The sequence below is a fragment of the Otolemur garnettii genome, unplaced genomic scaffold (assembly GCF_000181295.1).
Source record: "Otolemur garnettii isolate 467f Iridium unplaced genomic scaffold, OtoGar3 scaffold00143, whole genome shotgun sequence".
Classification (NCBI taxonomy): domain Eukaryota; kingdom Metazoa; phylum Chordata; class Mammalia; order Primates; family Galagidae; genus Otolemur; species Otolemur garnettii.
Genome location: NW_003852538.1, coordinates 3,356,466 through 3,366,666, shown reverse-complemented (window position 1 = coordinate 3,366,666; position 10,201 = coordinate 3,356,466).

The following is a 10,201-nucleotide window of genomic DNA, read 5'->3' as shown; positions in this document are numbered from 1 at the left end:
TCAGTAAATGAGTTAAATAAAACTGTTGACAAGTGCTTACTTTTATTTCCATGAGAGTATAATTTACATTTTTTGGAAATTATTCTTTAATAATATTGTCCCAAAACATTTTAAATTTATTTCCAATCAGTCAAAAATATATTTTTTTTAAAATGACACAGAAAAGACCAGTGGTTCTCAGATATTTGATAATCATTATATTTTCTCTGCCCACAGTTTGAAGCTCAACATACAATTGTACTTCAGGTGAAGAGGCAAGTTGGTAGAAAGACAAGGGTAAATTTTAAATTAAAACATTCAAAATCAAACAAAACTTATTTTCTATGGTATCATTTCATGAAAAGATATTCTAACAGCAAAAAATATTAAAAAAAAAAGCTCAAACTTTAAAAATGTATCATTTAATGAAATAAGTTTAGTTTTGTGAAAGCTTAATACATCATCTTTATTTTTTCTTACTTCACTACATACATGTGGCAACTTTATCAGAGGCCACCATTGGCACAGATCAAATCTAGAGAAATTGAGATTTAACAAGACACTTAGGTGGCTGAGGCTTTTGCTGAATTCCTTAAGTTGACTCTCTGCATATAAATGCATTAGCAGATTCACACTGCATTGCAATTATCATTCTCCTCCGGAGACAGCGAGTTTCAGAAGGCTATTTGTTAGAGACGACTACCTGTCAAACAAAATCTCTTTACCCCTTCGTCCTTTCAATAGTAGAAACCTGGCCGCCTTCCTATACTGCACTTTCAGTCGGCCGTGCCGGCAGAGTTGCCGTGGTGTTAAGTTCCCACCCATGAAACATAACCATATATAAAGTGCACTTCACATGAGTCCCTTCAGAGAGCGGGAAGTCTTCTTCCATGCTTTCTTTTTACCTTAATAACTACAACTCAGATACGGTAGTTACCTAACTGTGACTATATAATTGTGGACAGTGAAAAAAGGTCAAAAGAATCTGGTTTCCAGATTCTAGAACAGAGCTGTCTACTAACTTAGAATTGTTATGTGGCAGAGAAATCACCGTCCATCCTCTTTATGCTTCTTTAAGTTGGCTGCACTAAGAGAGACTAAGCTAAGGCTAAACAATCAAAAATGAAACTATTTGTTTACAAGGCTAGACAATTAAATGGGAGAACTCATCCTAGAAAAAGTGCTCCATACCTCATTACTGAACTTCACCAGTCACGTTTGAGTCACTCCTCTTGGGAAGCTATGCATGGACTCCGGCACCTCGTTTACCCTTTAAAGCAATTTTGGAGCTCTTTTTCCTCAATAGCCATCAGAGCTGTCAGAGTATGAGGTCTGGCAATTAAGTTTGCAAACTCATCCTAGAAAAAGCGCTCCATACCTGATTGCTGACTAGCACCATGGTGGCCTTTGGTATGCCGCTCACCACCTGGTGACTGTAATGACACTCAGCATTGAGGTATGGAGCACTTTCTCTCAGATGAGTTCATGAACTTAATTTTCCAAACTTGGTGGTTTGGAAGGGTGACTGGCACATAAAAATATACAATAAATGCTTCTCAAATTAATAAGTAAATGAAGAAATATTGAGTCATATTCACATGAGAAATACATTGGCCGGCTTACGTAAGGGTGATTCTCACTCAATTATAATACGATAATTACCACAGGTAACATTTGGCATAAAGCTGAACATTTGGCATAAAGCTTTATATATGCTGAATAATGTAATTATTATAGCAATCCTAGGATTTAGATATTATGATGATGATAACATCCATTTACAAATGTGAAAACTGAGGCTAAGAAGTTAAGTGACTTTTCAAGTTTGAACACACATTTGTGGTAAATGCAGAGGTTGATTAATGAGTACAAAATCCTGTTAGAAGGAATAAGACCTAGTATTAAATAAATAAGGATGATGATTGTAGTGAATCTATTGTACACTTCAAAAGAGCTAGAAGAGATTAATTTAGAAGTTCTTAGCATAAAGGGAAGATAAATATTTAAAGTGATGGATATTCTAATAATTTTAGTTTGATCACTACACATGAAATCAATGTATGAAAATATCACATGTACCCTGAAGATAGATACATTTGTCATGTATCAATAAAGAAAAATATTGGATTTAAACCCCTCTATATTAATATTAATTGATTCAGGGAATAGGCAGCATACTATTATTGGGGCAAATAGTTGTTTATTTTATTTTATTTTTATTTTTTTTGAGACAGAGCCTCAAGCTGTCCCCCTGGGTAGAGTGCCGTGGCATTACAGCTCACAGCAACCTCCAACTCCTGGGCTCAAGCGAGTCTCTTGCCTCCGCCTCCAAAGTAGCTGGGACCACAGGCGCCCGCCACAACGCCTGGATATTTTTTGGTTGCAGCCATCATTGTTGTTTGGCGGGTCCGGGCTGGGGATTTGAACCCGCCACCTTAGGTGTACGTGGCTGGCGCCTTAGCCGGTTGAGCTATAGGCACCAACCAGTTGTTTATTTTTAATAAAAGAATTTAGATAGAAGTTCAATAAATCCTAATGTCTGTTTCTCTTCATAGATACATTTTTATTTATTTTGTTTTAAAATTTTTTAAATTAAATTATAGATGTGTACAATAATGCAATTATGGGGTACAATGTGCTGGTTTATGTACAATTTGAAATACTTTCATGAAACTGGTTAACATAGCCTTCACTACATTTTCCTAGTTATTGTGTCAAGACAGTTATATTTTATACTTGGTAAATTTAACAAGTACCCTTGTAAAATGCATCATAGGTGTAGTGCCATCAATTATCCTCCCTCCACCCATCCTCACCCTCCTCTTTCTCCTTCATCTTGGGTTGTAGTGGGGTTATAGCATTCATATGGAAGTGTGGGTGTTTATCAATTGGTGTCATAGTAGGGCTGAGTACATTGAATACTTTTTCTTACATTCTTGAGATACTTTGTTATATCATTGAACTGTAGTAGGATTAACCCACATCACAAAATCCCCAAACCAGTGATGTTGGCATGAATGTGGAGAAAAGGGAATATTTCTGCACTGCTGGTGGGAATGCAAACTAATATATTACTTTTGGAAAGATGTTTGGAGATCACTTAGGGATCTAAAAATAGACCTGCCATTCGATCCTTCAATTCCTCTACTAGATATATATCCAGAAGACTAAAAATCACTTTATAACAAAGATATTTGCACCAGAATGTTTATTGCAGCCCAATTCATAATTACTAAGTCATGGAAGAAGCCCAAGTGCCCATCGACCCATGAATGGATTAATAAATTGTGGTATATGTACATCATGGAATATTATGCAGCCTTAAAGAAAGATGGAGACATTACCTCTTTTATGTTTACATGAATGGAGCTGGAACATAGATACATTTTTAAAGAAAAAGAAATTGTTAAGATGACTTTTTTGCAATTCAACTTGCTAACAATTTCATAAGTTCACCCCCACCCCCACTTTGCCTTCTGCAAACTATAATTTCAAACTCACAGCACAATGTACAAATACACAAAGTACTTTCTTATAAAAACAGTTGAATCACTTCCTTAAATAATGTGAAATGTGAAAGAATATGTGAACTTCAAAAATAAAGTAGAACCTTCTTTGCTGACCACCTCTCTATGCTAACTGCCTCCTTAAATTACCCTAATTTTCACAGACTGCACATGCACCACACGTACATATCAGCAGGCCGAATTCCCTGTGTTGACCACCTCTGTATGTTGACCAGTTTGTTACAGTCTTTTCGGTGTTCCACTCACAGAGGTTTTGCTGTATATCGGCTACCCATATAAAGTGAACACCTTAATGGGTTTTGATTCTCTTATTTCTGTAACTGAACCATTCCAAACCATCACAATAATTATCTTCTCTTACCACTTAATTCTTTGGATAATGATAGTCTTTCCTCCAAACCTTATAGGTAATAAATACCTAAACCGATCTGTTTCTTAATGACACAAATCACTAATTTATAAGGGAAATAAAAAGTACATTCCCATTAAAGTCAGATACTATGTATTTGGCATGGGTTATATACATTGTTTTCATGATATTTGGTCTAGGTGAGGCATATTCCTTTGTGAGTTTATCTTGTTTCATTCATGGACTAAATTATTTCTTTTCTCATTTGTGCCCCAAATGGTAAGGCATACTTTGAAATAGCTTTTAATTGTTTTTCCTAGATAATCTTTTCTTTACACACCACCTTCATCATGGCAACATTTATTTACATATTTTAACTCTCCACACAAAAGCTTAGGAACGTGATTTGAGTATTTTCCATTTAAATTGCAGTTTCAGCCTGATTTAGAAGCCAGTAAGAAAAAAAAATATATATATATATATGTATATATATATTATTCCCAGCACTGCAGAGCTCATGAGACTTCTAGGTTATTATTGGCTTTAATTATCACTCCCATAAGCTGCGATATTCTATACTTTTGGTAAAGCAGAACTCCACAGAGTGTGAAATCCTTCCCTGCTTTTGAAAATATCCAAAGAAATGAACTGAATCACTTCCAATCTGCTGTAACAACTGAACACCCACTGATAAGTATAAGCAAGGGGCAAATTTATCATCACCAATAGAAAATAGGCTTTTGGAAAGTGAGATTTGAGACATCTAGCCAGCTGCTTACTGCCAGCAGTGATCAGCAAAACCAAATTCACTCTCATTTTAAACTCACAGGCGTTTTAATTTCCCTGATTGGTACTCAAGTCAATAAAAAAGCACAGTGTTTTTTTTAAGGTTTCTACTTTATTTATGGCTTTTAAATTTAAACACTGAAATATCAAGATAAATGGTTCTTTTGGTTATAACTATTAATTTCCAGTCCTGCTCCTCTGTACAATGCCTGTCAGAAGCTTCAAGCACAAATCAGACCTGAGGATTTTGAATCGGCTCTGTTTAGTTTCTCTTCTGGAGGCCCAACCCACACAATCGCAATTTCTTTGCCTCTTAAGGTAAGGCTTATATAAACACGCACCATAGAGACATGTGCCACTCAGACTGAAATACGCTCACAGTGATTCATTTCTCAATATTACCGAAAGGTTTCATCAGGTCCTGTGGCTCCCATGCTCAGACCACAATGAATTCCCTTCTAGCACCATGCTCTGAATTTCATATCTAAGAGGAAACGACTATGCAAGGAAAACTGCAGAGGAAAGTGAAATATGTAAGAGCTTTGAGACATTTGCCAGCTCCTCTTACTCTTTTAGTAATCTAAATAACCCATCAATTTTAGGCAAACTAAAAGGGAGAAAAATTCAAAATTTATTGTAACGTGAAGTAAGCTTCACTTTCAAAATACATTGTACTCAGCTAGGAAGCCTGGAAATCATCACGGACGTAAGACAGAAGATTTCCCACATATTTTAATTTTTTTGAAAGTTTAGAAAGTTTCTTTTGACATGGTGTTTTCATTTCTAAATCTAATAGCTATGATTGACTTATTACTATATTAAAAATGCTGCAATTTCTTGCAACATAGCAGGTAGCCAGTGATATGGCAAAAATGTATGAACACACACCTGTCGTTTGCTGATGTTCAATGCTACTTTCCTCGTATGTGCCTTCAATTTTTAAATCTTGTAGTTCTTGAAATTATAGGTATGAAAACCAAAGGTAAATCAAATCAGAGAACAACAGTAACTGTGAAATCAGTTTCTTTTGGTCTGGCTGTCTTGTTTCTACTGCTGCTGAAATGGGAAAACTTGTAGTGGTTTTATAAGTGGTAGAGGAGCCTTGATCTTAGGAAATGGACAATTTAAAAGCTTTACTCTTTACAAGTGGTTTTTAAATTGTCACTTCTAAAGTTTGTGAGCTGTTACAGGGACCATCAGCATCATAATACTTATAGTGAATTCTACACTTTTTAATTACATGGCTATTCATAAATATAGTTTTAATGATCATGTAGACTCCATACATTATTCTATTTCCTGTTCTCATCTTTATATATTTGAATACACTTTTTCTAACATAGAATATGTTACACGGTAGTATTGCATGTAAATAGAGAATGTCTGCATTACTGGGGGAAGGTAGAAGTTTGAGGAAAAGAAAATTGAAAACATAGTTAAATGACACTAAAGGGAACCATTTTGCTTAAATAAGTACATCGAGTGAATATATTGAGTATTTCCATAATTTAAACTGAACCTTTTCTATTTCTGAAAATAATTTAATCACATATCAGTTCAGGATTTGCAATTCAATATCACAAACACTCCAGAATGGGCAATCTCCCTTTGCCACCATTCTGACCCATGTTCTACCAATGGCAGGTACCCCGTTGCTTACCATGTAAGATTAAACATGGACATGTTCTGCGTGCATGTCAACTGAGGTAACCTGGAGATTTGCCAGTTCTGCTGTTATGATCAGAGTCAGAGCCAATTTCCTTCAATCCATATTTTTTCAAGCTGCAGAGCATAAGCCAGAAGCAGTCAAAATGACAAGGCTCTGAGAATATGAACAAAATGAACATCCAGCCAAGAAGTTTAAAGGATACAACTGCAATAAAAACTGGTAAAAGAAAAATCTGCCCAGTGATTTAGATGGCGAACTAGCTTTAAGTTTTAAACACTTTGAGAGAGGTTATGTGAATTTCTGTTCCAATTCTGTGGTATATTTTGAAAAAAAAAAAAGAGTATGGCTAGATTGCTCTGATCTTAAAAATACTTTCAAATTTGGCCTGGGTGAAATAAAAATGGCATGAAAATGTCAGCTGAGCTTTAGAAGATTTAAGGTGTTCTACGGTGAGATTTAGTTGATGGCAGATACCCATAACCTGAGCAGTTCATTCTACTCTCTGATTTCATCTTTACGTGAAACTTTTTTTGACATGACTATAGGAATAAGAATTAAGAAAACTTCTCTTCATAGTAACCATTTAAGTGGAAATGGTTAAGTAGGATTTCTAATGGAAGAAATATTTAGAGAATCAGTTCAACAATATAACTCTCAACTCTAAGTCCAAAACACATGATTTTCTTTAGTTGTTTCATTCTGTAGGCATTTTGCTGCCATCGTTATTATCTTTGTTATACTATGTCAGTGGTACATTCCCGTAAACACGATGTGTGAAACTTTAACCATATCTCAAAGTATAGCAAGAAGAACTCTCTGCCTATTACGATTACAGATTCACAACAAAGAAGATAGAAATTACTGCTAGAACACTGGGTGGGATTAATTTACAAAAACATGTTATTACTTAAGAGATTCATCATGTTGGAATCCCTCAGGAGCAAAGAGAAACTAAAGATTCAGAAAATAATGAGAGTTGAGGCTGGTAGCCCATAGCTATGAAGGCTGTGCTCCTATGGCCATGAGGCTTGTGTGGACATGGAAAGTGGATGGGATAAAGTACAGTCATTCTTCAAAGCAGCATCTATAAAGTTATAATTAGAAAATGCCAAGATGTTAGCAAGGTTATGCAGTGTTAACATTGAAAAATAGCAATTTGGGAAATGAGGGTAGGGGGTCTGTATTCTGAGTACTAATGCTCCCGGCCAGGATCTATCTGCCCTTAGCCAGCAGTCCAGTTTATCTGCGGGGAGAAGTGGGTGCTCCCCCAAATCCCTACTCCCCGGGCTCCTTAGCACATCCCGTCAGCCCAGTGCACGTGTGCTCCCTGATTACCCTAAACAGATTTCAACCTCCCCCCACGTTCGTGGGTCCGACCCACGAGAGTACATCTCCACGGAACAGCAGCTGGACGGAGCTCCAGACTGAGCGTCCCTTTCCCACCGCCAGTCCTCACTGTGCCTGTGGGGCCCGCTGCCTGCGGCATGCCCCCCCCAGAGAAAACTGGCTGCGTGCCAACTACTCCCCACGGACAGCTCTGCCAGGGTTACACTGGGGGCAGGGGCTGCACCTGACTGCATGGTTTGTTTGCTGCGTGTTTGGAGGCAAAGCTCTTCTCCTAATGCCACACTCATATCCAACGTGGCTGTTGCTGGCAGGGAGGATGGGCACACACCAGACCCCAGTGCCCAGCGTCTCACTGAGTTCAGCTCCAGACTTCACCCCCGCATCCCCCGCGCACCTTTTGTGTCTGAGTGATGCTAAGACCTGACTGTTTATCTGAGCCACTGGCAACGCCACAACAGGCCAGTGGGCAAGAAGTTCCCAATTGTTTCCATTCTGCTGCAAGTCGTTGCGAGGAAGACCATCCAGTCCCTCTTTCTCAGGAAGCCTCAGCCTGAGGTGCGCTCTGGTGCTGAGAAGTGGTCATTCCCCAGCTGAGAAGCGGCCATTCCCCGGCTTCGTGGCTGCAGCGCTGAGGTTGCACTGAGTGGGGGAGGGGCTGCACCCCTTGCCAGACAGCCCCCCTCACACATACTGTTCTCACCCACGTGGGTAGGGGAGGTGCTGGGGGTGCGCGGGTATCTGTGTTGGAGAAGACGGCACTCTCCTGGGGGAAGCCCAGACCCCTGGGTCTCACTAGTAAGTCCCACGATTCTATATTTGCCACCGTGCCTGGGGTCCTGGTAGACTTACTGTCCTGCTGTCATTGAGGGCTCCTAGGAGGGTGCGAGAAATCATCCCTTCCACTTAGACGGGGTTCTGAGCCTCTCTGCATTTGAGCCGCATGATAATTTCTCTTTACTTCTCAACTTTCTAATTTTCTCCGTAGGGTCCCTGTTGTGTCTGAGTTCTCTCTCTGCGGCCCACGATTCCTCTCCGGGTCCGGTTTTCCAGCACCCACTCGGTGCCTGGACCGCCCTAGGAGCCGTCCCTGATCAGCCGTCCTGATCCTGCCCGTCCTCCTTTCACAATTCTTAATACGAGACTGTCTTTGTCTGCCAGAGCTGTTCATGCTTAGGCCATTTATTTCTCAACTAATTTTTTTTATCCTAAGTCAGTTTATAGTGTCATAAAATCTGAACAAATTGTATACCACGCTTTTTCACAAAATTGATCAACATATTTTTTATAGACAAATTACCACACGGTCTGCTTGAACAGCACAAATAATGAGTTAACAATTAAATACAGAAATTTATATGCTAAGTATTTTATTTTGCAATCTATAATCCTTTAAAATGTTTTATTATACTTCATTTTCTTACAAAGAAAAAGTTTAGGGATTTGATACGACTACCATAAGACATACTGAAGAAATTAGTAACATATAAATAGAAAACCAGATCATGAAGACAAAGTTAAAAAGATAATAAAAATTTGCTAATTTTTAAAATCTCTAAGGCCCCCCAAATAATTATAGGACTAGGTTGTCTTTCTTCGTATTCCCAATACCCACCGTAGTATCTGGTATTTGGAAATGACAAATAAATCTCTGTTGCATAAACAAATGAACAAAGTTGTTTATTATGCAAATATTATTTATAGGATATCCAGTTCTCATTCTAAAATTGTACTACCTTAACTTTCCACATTGTGAGAAATAAATGCTTAGGGATTTAGGAAATGTATATGAGGAAAATAAATGTTTTAGGAGAATAAAGTCTTACTAATATAGTGTGGATTTATGGAAAAAGTGTTAATGCCATTAATATAGTATTGATTAATAACCTTAAATTACATCCTCAGTAAATACTGATACAGCCCACCAGGATTCAGGCCATGGAATGTGTATTTATGAAAGGTAAATGATGATCTTGATTACACCGATCATCAGCCTACAGTGGCAGCCAATAACTCATCTCTCAGCTTTATGTCTTCATTGTGAAAAGTGTTTGGTGTTGAAATTAGAAAACAGAGTTCATCCTAAGTATATAAAAATATTTGAAAAGATTAGCTCAGACAGAGTCTTCAGATGTAGAGATACTTTAGGAAATATAGTATAGACATATATACACACACATGTGTATTATATATGCATGTATGTAAGTTTATGATAAGACAGGTGAGATCTTGTTTCTATAGCATAAGAAGAGACTGAAGTGTAATTTTTGATCAAATCAACTCAACACATATTGTTGAAATAAAACACTCGTCTCCAACAGATGGATTTTGATGACCTTATTAGAAACTCCACAGGAAAGACCTTTTGGTGACTACATCGATGGTTTCTGATGAAAACTTAGTCAATAAATAAATCATTATGAAGTTGAATTGTAAAACTTCTATGACCTGCTGGAATCTCATTTTGTGGGCTCTTGCCTGAGCCAATTCATACTAACTTTGCTGCAAACATATGCCAAGACACAGACGTACACCACAGGTAATATC